The sequence below is a fragment of the Kogia breviceps genome, chromosome 16 (genome assembly GCF_026419965.1).
Source record: "Kogia breviceps isolate mKogBre1 chromosome 16, mKogBre1 haplotype 1, whole genome shotgun sequence".
NCBI classification, from domain to species: Eukaryota; Metazoa; Chordata; class Mammalia; order Artiodactyla; family Physeteridae; genus Kogia; species Kogia breviceps.
The window spans coordinates 70968496-70984939 of NC_081325.1; positions in this window are offsets into that span (position 1 = coordinate 70968496).

The window sequence follows — 16444 nt, forward strand, 5'->3', positions numbered from 1 at the left end:
GCTCTGGTCCCACATATCTCAGCAGCAGCAGGCGTTCGTGGCTTCTCTTTGAACAGTGCTCTGGGGCCCTCACTGCCGCCACCTTCCGCCCCGTGTAACCGTAGATTCAAGATCTGGGGGACGTGACCCTGATTGGTCTTAAGTTGGTCGTAAGCTCTGCCTCGTAGTCAGGGCCGGTCGGGGCGAGAGAGGCATCCGACCACATCACAAGGAGTAGCGCCGGCAACTCCAGGAGGGATGCGGAGCCCACGACAAGCAAGAGCTGTGTGTGGCCCCCCTCCCCTCCCTGCCACCCTGTGCACACACCCTTTCTTGTTTTCATAAACACGATTTCAAAATGGGGACCCACCCTCTCTATAATGGAAGATAATCGTAGTCTCCTTGGCTATTGCGTCTGGAGAGAATGGAGCCATTCTCCAAGTTGAAACCTCTAGACCATGGTATTTCTTCACTAGTTCCACGCTCGCCCCTCGGTAGGCAGGCGGGCACTCCCAGGAGACCAGAGACGGTAACTTAATTGTTCCATCACCATTTACCGCAGGCCACCGGTCCCATCCCAGAATATGAACGAGAGGCTCACTGCTGCTCACATGACCTTCTCCCAAAATTCTACAATGGAAGGGTTGCTGACCAGACAGAATGTGTCCACCATTCTTACTTATAAGGAAGACTACAGTGGCAGTTCACTTCCAGGGAGGTGAGGGTCTCGGTGGAAAACCAGCAGTTCCTGAAAAACCCTGGTGACCACTAACATTCAAAAGGTGTGTGATTTTCCAGTGTGTTATGCAGAAAATATTTAGTCACAGTGAAGTGCAGTTCCAGAATTTCTGGTCCCTCAACTATTTGGTAACACAGTGGCTCAAAGTTCATGACCCGTTCCGTCAAATGATTTAGGGCTGCTGCCATGCCCCTCATTTGCCAGATTTCTCGGGGAGCCCCTGAGGGTGTGCCAGAGGAAAGGGCTCATTGATGCTGCTGTGGGAGATGTAAAGATTTAGACCAGCTAGCACTGTGGAGGCTCAGACATGGGAAGCCTACACAGCAGGACCTTAAAATGGGACTCTTCTTGTCTTGGTTTGACGGAGACATGAAGATGAGGAATTACTTGTCTTGTTAAAGAGAGGCCACCAGGAGACCTTTTAAAGTCGGAGTTCAAAACACATTCAGGCGACACTTAACGTTTTGTTAAGCTTGCGGACATAGAAGAATTTGCCTCTATTTCGTGTTAAATGCCCTTTATATAATGACAAACGTTACCAGTCAGGATGGAAGAAACAGTATGAGTGAAATCATCCAATACGTTTGGAAACAGCAAGTGCAGTTATACCCCTTTCATCTTAAAAATAGCACATGCCTGGTCCTAAGCATTTGAGTCCACATTTAACCACATGGAAAGGCATGGCTTCCCATAAATTATCCGCCGTATAAAGTAGCTCTGACAGGAAACCATGAGTACCTTGAGGGACGTACGTGCATTTCGAAGAAGGGATTTCCTTGGTTGGTTGTTTCTATTTTTAATTTTTTCTCAAGCCAGTTCTTAAAACAGATTTCCCCTCAAAGAAGTGTCACTGTTGTTTTAGAAGAACCTTCGACTGCAACCGTGTGTAAGTCACAATCGGTCATTGCCAGGGTTCACGTCATCAAAAGAGCCAAGAATGCTTTGGAGCCGAGCTATGAGCCTGTGATATTAATGCTCGGGCGATGGGTTCAGATAAGAAATTCTGAACGAAACGTCTACGAAATAAGGGTTAGTTCGCTAGTGACATTTCCTCTTCAGTTAACATTTCATAAACGATAGCTTTTCTGATGCTAACCTTGATCCTAGGGTAGATGGAGCCAAGTGAATCTATCAGTATTGAAAAACATCCCCTCACAATAATTCAACTTTGAGAATGAGGATGGGAGGTGACCCTGCCCTCGGTTCCAGCCTCACTACCCAGGAAGCAGAACCGACTACAACAAGCCTTCCAGCTCCCCGCCAGACGCGGATGCCTCCAATACCATCTGTTCTTTCCGTATTGCCGTCACCTGCTTGGAAATGGCACTTTTTAGAGGGCCTTTTTTTTTAGTGGTAACTAACTAATCATGCTCCAATTTTAGCAACAGCAGTTGACCTGCGTTCAGAAAGATAGTTTTTTCCCAACAGATTGCTACTAGGAAAGAATGTTTACCTGATGGGACTGTTCTGGGAAGGGCCACAGTGGAGAATTCCTTCCATTCTTTCCCCTCATTCTAGGGCAGACTCCATTTGAGAAGCACCGGTTCTCATCTAGGGCTGTGCTGTCATGGGTTTGGGGAGATATGCTGGATGATTTCAGTACCAAGCCAGGTAAAAGGATTGAGAGGGGCGCGGAGGAGCAGAGAGGGGCAGGCAGTTAGTTCCATGGGAGCCTAGCCCTCCCAATTTCCAACGGTGGGATCCCAGAGAAGTCACATCCCCGGGCTCCCTTTCCTTCCTCTGTTAGGGTTGATAACACCTCTTACATACTTACCGCATAGATCCTTTTAGGGGTCAAATGAAACAAAGTATATGGAAGAGCTTTGAAAATTACAAGGCCTGTTCAGCATTATCCTTAGTTCTTTCAAGAGGAATTTGGATCCTATGTCATCATATGTGCCTCAATAAAGTTACAAAAGAAAGCAAGTGTTTACTTCTGGCCACGTACTGATGAACACGGTGCAGGCGTTCCTTTCCATTCCCAACACATAAAATACCCAATAGAGTATTTTCAAAGATGTTTTAGAAATGCATATCCAAGCTTGAAAGAAAGGGAAACCCCTAGATGCCATAAATGGAGAGGGAAATCAAAGCCACAATAATAAGTGAGCTAATTTCTGCCACCACAGCATGAGGTGTATTAGACTTGGGTGCAGGCCTGACATCCAAAGGCTATGGGGCTTTGATGCTTTTGGAGGACAGAAGACACGTCCCTGGGCAGACAGGATATGCAATCTGGGTACATCCAGGTTTGGGGCAGGGCCTCATGTTTATACCACCTGGGGGGAGTGTCCTCTTTAAGGAAAAAAGTTTTTAATTACAAATACAAAATTTGGTACAAAAGTAATATTTATTTAAAATGAGAAATCACCCAAATTAACAAATTTTAAAAGATGTAAAAGAGTATTTTTAAAATAATATGTCAATCATGACTTACTATATATAATAAATATAGTTATTATAACTATATAATGCATTAAATAATTATAACTTTATAATATAATAATTATATATATGGAATCTAAAAAATACAACAAACTAGTGAATAACACAAAACAAGGAAGCAGACTCATAGATATAGAGAACACACTAGTGGTTACCAGCAGGGAGAGGGAAATACAAGGATAGGAGAAAAAAAAGGCTTATTATGGGATTATATAAAATCATGTGTGTGAAGCTTTTGAAAATTGTAAAGCACTATAGAATTTAAAGAATCTTTCGTTCAATAAAAAAAGTTTTTAAAGAGGAAAAATAGAGTACATAAAAATAATATATTAATCATGATTTACTGTATATAATTTATAGTTATAACTATATAATACATTATATAATTATAACTATATAATATAATCATTATTATATAATAATATATTAAATACTCTATCAATATATAAACTTCCGACCACACTTTAAGAATACTTCCTAAATTTTTGCCTGCCTACTTTTTGATTACTTTATATGGCAACAATATAATACCATATTTCTTAGAGAAGACAAAACATTGATAAAGTTTTTTTCTTCAGTCATGATTAATTTAAATCTATTATAATTAATGATATTTTGATCAAGTTTCTTTTAGCTCTGTAACCCGTTACTCGTCATGTCATGTGAATTTTTTTTTTTTTTTTTTTTTTTTTTTTTGCGGTATGCGGGCCTCCCACTGCTGTGGCCTCTCCCGTTGCGGAGCACAGGCTCCGGACGCGCAGGCCCAACGGCCACGGCTCACGGGCTCAGCCGCTCCGCGGCACGCGGGATCCTCCCGGACCAGGGCACGAACCCGCGTCTCCTGCATCGGCAGGCGGACTCCCAACCACTGCGCCACCAGGGAAGCCCCATGTGAATTTTTAAGTCATCAAATCTGCTTCTTTCATACATGACTTGTAAGATTACAGGGCACTTAAATTATGAAGAGACTGACTGTAAATATTCTTTGTTTATTTTTATCTTCTTCAGTGTTAGTATTTCATATTAAGCATATTAAGAAGTTTAATCTTTTTCCCCAATGTGTTCATATTACTCCTTCCTTTTTATTAACTGGTAGGAGAGTTATGCTTAAGTACATGAACTCCAGGCATCTGTGGACTTGAACTTCAAGACGCAGACAGAGGAACAATTAATGCACTTAAGGGGACATACCTGACGAAGAGAGAAAGGACACGTACCACACGTGCACGTGCGCGCACACACACACACACACACACACTCTCATATAGAGATGGAGAAAGACAGACAGTCAGTAAAAATATTGGAAATGAAGATATTATTAAAGAAAAACCCAAATGGAAGCCCCAGTTTGTAAACTGCCCTACACCACATACCCACAGTCATATAACCAGAGTTTAAACTGTCCTGATTTCCCACTATGCTGACTCTGACCTTCAACAAAACTCCCATTTCAGTGGGTTGGAGGTAACATGAACTGTCATAAACCACCTCGTTAGGACTTTTGCCAATGACGACCTTCCTTCCCACAGTTGTTGGCTGGATCTTCAGCAAGAAAACTCGAGTTGAACACAAGATCTCCCCGTGTCCGGGTAACCTTCCAGCATCCTGGCCCGTCAGCCTGGAACAAGCAGGCCTCTGCCGTGTGCTACCCTAGAAGAGACGTAAGTTTCTAGGGACCCATCACAACAGAAAGCAACAGGCTTCCTTTCTTCTTTGCTCTTTACTAGCAGAGCTGTAGCTGGTGAGAGCTCAGCTTTGACCACTTTTCCTCTCCAAGTCTCCCCGCTTGTAAAGAGTTTTCTCGGTTAATAATAGGTTCCTAAGCTGTAACAAAGTGAGAGAGTGGCATGGACATATATACACTACCAAACGTAAAACAGATAGCCAGTGGGAAGCAGCCGCATAGCACAGGGAGATCAGCTCGGTGCTCTGTGACCACCTAGAGGGGCGGGATAGGCAGGGTGGGAGGGAGGGAGACGCAAGAGGGAAGAGATATGGGAACATATGTGTATGTATAACTGATTCACTTTGTTGTAAAGCAGAAACTAACACAACATTGTAAAGCAATTATACTCCAATATAGATATTAAAAAAAAATGATAGGTTCCTATCAAGCAAAGCTCTCTGAACTTTCTCTTGATGATGTAAAGCGACCCCCTGGCCTAAAGAAGCCCAGGGTCAGGCAGCAGAGAGCAGGAAAGCACGGTCTGAAGAGCCGCACAAGGCATGTCTCATACACACACATATACTGGTTGAATTTTCTCCAGTGACTGCCCATTATTGAGCTAATCAGAAAATAATTCTACCTTCATTGCTGGAAAAAACATCTATTTGCGTAAGTCTTCCATTTAACAGATTAGAGGAGAAAAACCCTATGATGTCCTTAAAAGATACCAAAAAAAAAAAAAAAAAGATTTGTTATAAGTCAACATCATTCACGATTTTTTTAAACAAACATAAAAGCCAGAAAACTTCCTTAACATGATAAATGGTATCCTCTGAGAGCCCTCAGCATGAATTATATTAAATGGAGAAAAATGACAAAGACAGGGAAAAAAAAAGGTACCTGCTATCACTCTTCCTAGTCAGCAGTGTTGTGCTGCAGGTCTGGACAGTACAATAAAAGCCAGGAAATAAGTCAGAGGTATGAGGATTAGAAAGGAAGAAATAAATTTCATACCATAGGATTTCCTATATGGAATATTCAGTAGATTCTATCAACAAACTGTTAGAACTAATGAAAGAGTTCAAGTTTGTACAAGATCATGTAAAAAACTAAGTGATACACAACCACAACATTTTAGAAAGGATAATTTTAAAAATATGCCATATGCAACATAACAAAAATTATAAGGAACCAAGGAATAAATCTATTGAAGATGCTCTAAGAAATTGTCTTTTTTCAAGATCTTTCCCTCTAGTTAGTGGAAAGACAGCTCCAAATATATACTCTCATTACAGCAGGCTAAAGGTAACATGAGCTGTCATAAACCACTTCTTTAGGACATTTGCCAATAATAACACTTTCTTTCTATCATTGTTGGCTAGAATTTCAGCAAGAAAACTCAGAAACTTTTGGAGCGCCACCTGTTCTCCCTCTCTCTCTCTGGTTTCTTTTTCTTGTCTTCACTTACTCAGTTAAAGTGTGCTGCACTTTTCTTTAGTTATACCAAATTAAATGGAAAGAAAATCCTGAAGCAGGAGATGAGTGTAAACTAACTGGGGAAATCTTGCAAAATCACAAAATAATTCTTGGTGCTTCCAGAGACAGAAGAAAGCACTGAAACAGACCCACTCTCTCTGTAGGAGAGTGAAAGTTGACAACCTCTGGAATTAAAGATGACATTTGCTGCCTCTTGTTTCTTAGATTCCAAATGGTATTGTCGACTGTAATATGAACTTGATCTCTTTTTAACTGGTATCATGAATACAATCCATTGGCCAAAGAAAAAATAAGAGTGTGTTTGCTATCAAGAGACTAGTAATGCTACCTGACACAGGTACACGTGCTTTTCAGTTTCCAAAACCTATTCATAAACATCGTCTCACTTGATGCTCACAGCAATTTTGTGGGATCCACAGAAACAGCTTCAATGTGTAGGAGGAAATTTTCAGTTAATTAATCTCTATGAGGGCAGCAGCAAGCTTAGAGGACAACAGTGTTTATCAGGGTTAAAAGTAAAATAATGGGTCAAATAAAAATAAACTTCATCCATGAAAGAAAGAATTGATAAGGTGGACTTCATGCAAATTAAAAACTTCTGCTCTGCAAAGGACAAATATATATGTCAAGAGAACAAGACAGGCCACAGACTGAGAAAAAATATTTGTAAAAGATATATCTGACAAAGGACTGTATATATCCAAAATATACAAAGAACTCTTAAAATTCAACAGTAAGAAAATGAACAACTGATTTGAAAATAGGCCCTTGCTCCTTGGTTTACCCAAAGCGGATAAAAAAAGTACGCCCACACAAAACCCTCCATGTGCGTGTTGATAGCAGCTTTACTCATAAACTCATAATTGCCAAACTTGGAAGCAAACAAGATGGCCTTCAGTAGATGAATGGATAAACGAATTGTCATCCATCTGGAGAATGGAATATTATTCAGCGCTAAAGAAAGAAATGAGCTAAAAAAAGACATGGAGGAATCTTAAATACATATTACTAAGTGGAAGAAGCCAACCTGAGAAGTCTATGTACTGTTTGATTCCAACTATACAACATTCTGGAAAAGGCAAAACTATAGTAAAAAGATCAGTAGTTGTCAGGGGTTAAGGGAGAGTTAGGGATAAAAAGGGGAATTAAGCACATAGGATTTTTAGGGCAGTAAAACTACTGTGTATGATACTATCATGCTGGGTCCACGTCATCATACACTTGTCAAAAGTGATAGGATGTGGGCTTCCCTGGTGGCACAGTGGTTAAGAATCTGCCTGCCAATGCAGGGGACACGGGTTCGAGCCCTGGTCCGGGAAGATCCCACATGCCGCGGAGCAACTAAGCCCGTGAGCCACAGCTACTGAGCTTGTGCTCTGGAGCCCGCGAGCCACAACTGCTGAGCCCGAGTGCCACAACTACTGAAGCCCGCGTGCCTAGAGCCCGTGCTCCACAACAAGAGAAGCCACGGCCATGAGAAGCCTGTGCACCGCAACGAAGAATAGCCCCCGCTCACTGCAACTAGAGAAGGCACGCACGCAGCAACGAAGACCCAACGCAGCCAAAAATAAAATAATTTTTTTAAAAAAAGTGATAGGACGTACAACACTAAGAATGAAACTTAATGTAAACGATGGGCTTTAGGTGATGATGACGTATTGGTGCAGGTCCATAGACTGTAACAAAGGTACCACGCTCTGGTGGAAGTGTTGATGGAGGTTGTGCACGTGACGGAGCGGGGGTGGTATATGGGAGCTCTCTGTACTTGCCTCTCAGTTTTACTGTGAACTGAAAACTTCTCTAAAAAATAAAGTTATTAATTAAAAAGTAAATGACAATAAAAAGCCTCAAGATTTAACATTTCAGTTAAGAGATTTTAATCGCAGTACAGGATGGGTTCCATTTTAGTGTTCTGCAAGAAACAAATTTCACAAGTCGATCTTCTTCTAATCCCTTACAGAAAACCCTGAGTAGAAATCAGAATTCAGTTGACAAGTCAGTGCAAGTTGAAACCCCGAATGGCAGGGCAGCTTAAGTGTTTTACACATGTGTCAAAAGATCAGCCGATAGAGTCTTGGTCCTCTGCCCAGCACAGCAATGACAGTGGCATTATCAGTGGAACTGATTTGGGATCGTCTTTTCATTCCAGACATATGAATCATTCTAGGTATTGGAATAACAGCACAGTGGCTTCTCCCAAAGGAAAGGATTGCAGGATGCCTCAGCACATAGACAATCAGATCGGAAATACTCAGTTACACGCACATGGAAAAGAGCGATCTTATCTTGCCGTATCTCTTTGAGAAGCCCAGGATAGACAGGAGAGAACGTGCAGATGCTCTTTCACTTAGAAGATGAATGTGATAAAAATGCGCATTTCATGAACGGTATATGTGTTACCTGCCCCAGAATGTGTTGGTTCTAGTCTGAAATGCATGCTTAATTACCCCAACCATGTAAAACCTTTAGCATTGCAGATGGTCAGAAAATTGACTGTGACCCAAATTTAGCCTCTCTCTCTCTCTCTTAACTCTTCTGGCACAGTGAGAGCTGTAGGATCACAGATCATTTATAAATGCTTCAACTCCATCAAACTTATTACTCACTTTATTTAGACTATATCTCATTTTAAAAATTTTAAATGTTTCTTATTTAGAGTATACATTTTTCCATTCTCTTGGTTTAATTAATTTATAGGTGAAAATTGAGCTAGACTCTTTACTTTTTTCAAACAATTGCTTTTCTCTCTGAAATATTCTCTCTTGGATAATTCTTATTATTTCCTTCAGCACAACACAGGCATCACTGTACCAGGAGGGCTTCCAAAACTCCTTCTGAGTGTAAACGTAAACGTCTCTTACATTCTCTTCTGTCCAGTTTAACTAGCCAAGGTGTTGCCTCTCACCTCCTGGATGTGAGGAACTGGAGGGTTGGGACCCGCTATGGTTATCGGCATAGGAGAGATGCTCTTAAATGTTTAATGAATAAAGTGTGGATAAACGATGGGAACAAGTTCTTTATTATTTCTTCAACAGAATTCAGATCATACAAGTTTAAACATGTCATGTAGATGAGTTTCTTTAGATGTAGAGGGATGTATCTACCAGCTCAAGGGTTCTCAAGCTTACGTAATATATCAAACACTTTTTCTCACCAAGACTAGATTTAAAATATCTAGAAAGTTACAAAATGGGTACAATAAACACCGAAAGTCCTGCCACTTACAATTTTAACTTAACATTTTATTGTATTTCTTTCTGGGTTTTTTCAAAATATCGACACAAGCAAAGGTCCCTTTCAACAGGTACCTGGTGCCAATCGCGGGCTTCCTGCCCTTCTGCTCCACAGTCGCCCTTTTTTGCCTGCTCTGCGCAAAGAGCCGTGGGCCCTTTAAAGACTTTTCCTTGGCCAGATGGAGCAATGCTAAATTTCGTCGGTAGGGGGCGCAGGAGGACAGGCTTTGCCTCCTAGCTCAGGTGTCTCCCGCGGCCCGGCAGACACCCGCAGGTTAGCCTCCTTTGGAGCCGGTGGCTCGCCCAGGACCCGCGCTTCCCCAGAGCTCACGGCGCCTCCACCGCTCCGCGTGCGGAACCCGGCAGCCCGCAGCTTCCGCGGCGGCAGCGTACCGCCCTCTGCCCCGGCACCCTTGGGCGGCTTTGCAGCTCCGTCCTTCCCCGTGAACACCTTTCCCTGGCGTCCTCTCCTCTAGGGCAGATTTCCAAGGCGTGTGGCCAGCACGACACCACGGCAGCCTCTCAGCAAAGCCGCAGGCCGCGCTCTCAGCAAGATGTGGATTTCAGCCCACCTGGTGGGGTAAGTGGAGGAAAAGGGGGTTCCATCTCAGCCCCAAGTACAGTGGCTGCTCCCTGGTTTTGCTCCTCCTACATTCTTTCGTTCTCTTTTGAATAGCCAGCGCCTCGTGGTTCCAGTCTCCTGTCACAGTTATTAATTCCTTACATTCAACTTTCCCTTTTAAATTAAGGGGTGGTTTCTTTCTCTTGACTGGACCCAAGCAGAAATAGATACCAGCAAGCGTCCCTTTCAGCAAGTATATCTGGTCATGCAGAGAAGTACTGCCGCCCTTGGGGACCTGTCACCCTGACTCCCCCGAGCTATCAGTCACCGAGACGAACGATTATGCCCACTGGAGTCTCGGGCAAAGAGAGGCAGCCTCTACCCGGACGCACCCCGGGGTCCCGAACTTGTCACTCCCCGATGCGATCGCCCCCACCAGCACTCCCGCTTTGGAAAAGCAGCTGCCGGGCTCTTGGGCTCTCCTGAAGGCCAGGTGACCCCCCTGCTGGATACTCCCGTCTGAGGTGGGTAGACTTGAGCTCAGTGTCTACAGGGTGCAGACCCAAGATCATAAAATGGTTCTGAAGAATTATTGTTAATTTTATTACATGTGATAATAACATTGTGAGTAAAGAAGAAAACGTTTTTATATTTTAGGGACTAAAATGTGCTGGAGGGAAATGACATGTCTAGGATTCTCTTGAAAATACTTTAGCAAAGAAAAAGAAAACAGACATGCATAGATGAAATAAATGTGGAAAAATCTTGTTAACTGTTGAATCTGGGGAAATGGTATACAGGCATTCATGGCACTGTTCTCTGAAATTTGGGGCATGTTTTATAATAAAGTCATTTAAAGTCTTTTAGACAATAGATGAAATAATACAACAAAGTAGAAATTAGAAGCCATTAAAATGAGCAGAAAAGGAACAAAGTATCAAAAATTCAGGGGATATGTAAAAAAATATTCACCAGAAAAATTGTAGCCTTAAATGTATTTATTATTTTTTTTTAAAGAGTGACACAAATAAAAAAGAATTTAAAGCTTAGGAAAAGGTACACTTCTGCACATGGTTGAGATGGGACTGGATTTACCCCGCTGCCTGAAACAACAAAAAACTAGGCAACACGTAGAAAACAGTGGTTGCCAGCATACTGAACATCAGGCACCAAGAGAAAGTGATCCCAGAGAAACAGAAAACAAAAGAGGGAGCCCTGTGATTAACCCATTTTCTTGCATAAAGTTTCCAGGCCATAGAGAAGTAGGCGTGAACCCAGGACTGTGTTCCAGAACTCTGGCTCCATAGTTTAGCAAAAAGTTAAACAAAGGTCTGACACAAAGTCCAGTCATTCACTTAGGTGTTTACATAAATGAAATGAGGAAGTACATCTATACAAAGGTCTGTACATGAGTGCTTCTAGCAATTTTATTCACAGTAGCCAAAAGCTAGACATTACTCTAATGTTTAACAATAGGTGAATTGATGCATTATGGTATATTCATACAACCAAACGAAGTACTACTTAGCAGTAAGAAGGAATGAGCAATTGATATATGCAGCATCATGGATGAATCTCAAAATAATTATGTTATTTATATAAAATTCTACAAAATGCAAACTAATGATCAGGTCAGAAGGCAGACCCGTGGTTTCCTGCAGAATATGAGGGTGGAGCGGGTGAAGAAAGGCAGGATGGAGAGATTTTTTTTAAAAAAGCACAAGGAAATTTGGGGGAGTGATGTTTACGTTTATTATTTTGTTTGTGGTGGTGGTTTCATGGGTGTCAAGTGTGTTGAACTTAGAAAATTGTACAGTTGAAGAATATGTGGTTTACTGTGTTCAACTCTATCTCGATAAAGCTATTTAGACAATAACAATGAAATACCATTTAATATTCATTAGATGGAAAAATTGTTTAACGATTGACAGTATCTAATCATTATGAGGTTGTAGAAGAAAGAACATGATCATATATTATGGTAGATGAGTAGGTAATGGCATCATGGAGGATAATTTGTCAGAATTCGTCGAGATTTCACAGGGGCCTTTACAAAGTGCTGTGAATGTAGGTAGCTAGCTCTCTGGGGAGATGGCGGCCCGAATGCTTCTGTGCCCCCTTCCTCGCCCAGCTACTTCTTTTGAGCAAAATAGCTGCTGAGCTTCCAGACTTCCATATTTTGCCTGGGGATCTGCCAGGATTCAGGTGCAGAGGACCTTGCTAGCGTCCTCCTCACTCTCTGCTGGGCTCACCCCCTACAAAGCAGAACAGCTTCTGCACTAAAATACGAGAAAGTTACCGAAGAAGAAGATTTGGAGCAGTGTTGAATGTCTCACTTGTCATTGCTTGAGGCTGGGAGACAGTTGTTCGATGGTATTGACGAACTGCTGCTAGAAAAGGCTCTAATCCAAGATTCCCACATGCAGCTGAAGAACCATACATCCGGGTAGCAACAGAAGCACCTACATGGACATACGTGGTTTCAAAGATTGAAACATCGATATTTCATGTGATGAATATACTAGAGAAATCTGGCTACAGTAAACAACAAGTAAATTAGAAAATCAACTTCAAGATGAAGTGGAGAGGAAATAGTTTTGAGCGATGACTCTAGTGTGACATAGAGTTAAATCCAAATGGTTGATGGTCGATTGGGTTTCTAGAATTCTGCATAAATGTTAAGTAAGGAATCTTGCAAGAGAAAAGGTGTTCTGCAAAGGAAACCCTGTCAATAGGCTGGGAGTAAAATTTCCAGTTCTCTTACCTAAACCTGGTACCCACAGGAAGCAAAACTGTCTCTAAAGCTCTTATCCGAGAAGAGGAAAATAAGGGGAGCTAAAAGTGAGAAGGCATGAAAGGAATGGCCCTCTCGCCTTCAGCAAGAGTGTCCCCTGCTCTGCACCCGCGTCTGGGTGGGCTCGGCTCTCTTCCGCACGGAGCCCACCTTCCCGGGAAGGAGTGCGTGCCGAGTGTGTGACAGGGGAGGTGTCCACCCACCTTCGTCGGGACCGTGCTGTGTGTTCCTAGGATTCCACCCCATCCCAATGGTCCTGAGCCAACTCTCAGGGTCTGAATGTGTTCTTTTCCAAGTCTCTTCTCCAGAGAATGAACACACACGGTAGGACCCAGTGGGGGGCAAGGGACAGCTGTGTGTGTGTGTGTGTGTGTGTGTGTGTGTGTGTGTGTGTGTGCTGGGGAAGGTTGATGGAACTTGCATGCGTGTGCTGCTATGTTCACACCCGCAAACATGATGTCCTTCCTTGTGAGAACGGGCCAAGCTGGGAAGGAAGCAGGGAGGGCTGTGGGCCAGTCCTGAGCCAAGATGACCCCTCCTGCACTGTCACTTTCCCGTGCAGATAGATCTCCGAGAGGTCTGAGGAGTCTAAATTTGAGCCCGGGCTCCCAGTGCGTTACGAAGATTGAGTTGTCACCTTGAAGGATGGATAGAGCACGTTTTATGTAATGGCTTGTTAGTCTATTGATAACTTTTGCGCATTTAGACAAGTGGTATGTGGGTCTCCCTTTGCATTCTTGCCCTGGGCCCTGTAAATGTCAGGGCAGCCTTGTATACGCAAATGATGACCCATGAATTCAGAGAGGAAAGGGGTGAGGACGGGCCGGTGGGAGCTGTGAAGAAAGGCTTCATGAGAATGATTCACTGCCAATCGCGGTATTTTAGGCTAGGAGACAGCTGAGATCATGCCGGCGAAAAAGTCGGGCATCTTTTATTTAAGCTCACATAGGGGAAACCGTTAACCTAGTACAGCGCTCTTATTTTACAACAGAAAACCCAGGGAGGCTGGGCAGATAGTAACAGAGCTGGACCTGACCCCGTGGTCTCCTGGCAGGAAGTTCTGTGTCTCCCCACTTTCCTGTCTGCTTCAGCTGGCCGGTTGGGGAAGGCTAGCAGCTTTGGAAAAACAGGAGTGCAGAGAAGTTCAAGGAGGGCCAGAGAGGAGACCGAAGCTTCCGAAAGGGGGACCAAAGGGTGCCTCCCCTCTGTGTCTGGAAACACAGCCTAAAGTAGCTGCCTTTGAAATCTCATACCCGATCTTAAAGGGAATGTGAACTGTGTATCCTGCTGTCTAATGAGGCTTTGCAATTAGACTGGGGGTAGAACTCAGATGTTGCCCCTTAATTTGTGACTTTGGCCAAGTTATCGAAACTTTGAACCTCAGTTTCCACATCTGTAAAATGGGAGTAATAACGCCAGGGTCCACGTGAAAAGTTAATGTTATGAGGTATATCAAGCGTGCCTGGTGCTTGATCAGCGTTGGCTGATGAGCTGTCCCCGGCATCGGGGGGAACAGAACTTGCCTAAAGAAATGGTCACTCACGGTCTGGTCACGTGGCTCTGCATTGTGCATCAGGATGGTATTATTCGCTGTTTAGAACGTATATTGAGGGCTTCCCTGGTGGCGCAGTGGTTGGGAGTCTGCCTGCCGATGCAGGGGACACGGGTTCGTGCCCCGGTCCGGGAGGATCCCACGTGTCGCGGAGCGGCTGGGCCCGTGACCCGTGGCCGCTGAGCCTGCGCGTCCGGAGCCTGTGCTCCGCAACGGGAGAGGCCGCAACAGTGAGAGGCCCGCGTACCGCAAAAAAGAAAAAAAAGAATGTATATTGAAATGTATTTACTCCTTTTGGAAAATGATATGGCAGCAACAGCTGAGTTTTGAAGAACTGATGACATGTTAACTTAGAATGAACACAGAGTAATGCTGAGTCCTGATAAATTTACTGTGCAGCAGCTCACAATCAGTTGAGATTCTTGGATGAAGAGCAAGCTTTCCTTTCCAGAGTTCCAGTCTATTTTTGTCAGCAAGGAGAGGTGATATGGCTTATTTTGTAATAATTCTTGTAATCCTATGATGATCATGTTCTAAATCTACTAATGAGTTGGCTGAGATGCAGTGCCATGCTTTTCTGTATATTTAAGGGGAATGTCTATCTGAGTTGCTGGGAAAGCCGTGGAATTGTTTATATGTTGTCCAGAGGAATCAGGAATAGATCTTTGATAGTTGTTTTTTTTTTTTTTTTTTTTTAACTAGCAAGCATCTTAAATATGAAATGTATATGTCTTAAAATGAAATTAGTAAAAATATAGGAATTTGGTAGTATGTTCTCCCTGCAGGGAACTATGAATTTTAGAAGAAATGGAATGTTAAGTTGTATCAAGCTATCACTGTTGCTGCAAGTAACAGAACTTCTTCCCCCCATCTCCCTCTCCCTCTGGATTTCTTTTTGATCCATTTCATGCATTTCATCTACACCCCACCCCATACCTCAGACAACCACCAATCTGTCCTCTACATCCATGAGTTTGGGTTTTTGGTTTTTTTGCTTGTTTCTAGATTCCACATATAAGGTCATATGATCATGTCTTTTTCTGTCTGACTTCTTTCACTTATTATAGAGCCCTCAAGGTCCATCCATGTTGTCACAAATGACAAGATTTCCTTCTTTCTTTTAATGGCTGAAAAAAATTATATCAATCACATCGTTTTTACCCATTTATCCATCAATGGACATTGAGGTTGTTTCTGTCTTGGCTATTGTCAATAATACTGCAACGAACATAGGGGTGCATATATCTACTTGAATTCGTGTTTTCATTTTCTTTGGATAAGTACCCAGAAGTGGAATTGTTGGACCATATGGTGGCTCTATTTTTAAGTTTTTGAGGGACATCCATACTGTCTTTCATAGTGGCTGCACCAATTTACATTCCCACCAATAATGCACAAGGGTTCCCTTTTCTCTGAATCCTTGCCAAAACTTGTTATTTCTTGTCTTTTTAAAAATTGAAGTATAGTTGACTGACAACATTGTACTAGTTTCAGGTGTACAGCAAAATGATTCTGTTAGATTTTTGCCTATTGAGTTGTCTGAGTTTTTTGTACATTTTGGATATTAATCCCTTACCAGATACGTGATTTGCAAATATTTTCTCCCATTAAGTAGGTTTGCCTTTTCTGTTGATGGTTTCCTTTTCTGTGCAGAAACTGTTTGATGCAGTCCTCCCCCTCCTCCTCCTCCTCCTCCTTCCTTTCCCCTCCCCCTCCCCCCTCCTCCTCTTCCTCCTCTTCCTCCTCCTCCTTCTTCTTCCTGTTTTCCTCTTGTTTTGCTTTTTGTGTCAAATCCAAAAAATCATCAAGATTGATGTCAAGGAGATTACCATCTATGTTTTCTTCTAGGAGTTTTATGGTTTCAGGTCTTACATTCAAGTTGTTAATAAATTTTGAGTTATTTTTCATGTATGGTATAAGATAGTGGTCCAGTTTCATTCTTTTGCATGTGGCTGTCCAGTTTTCTCAACGGCATTT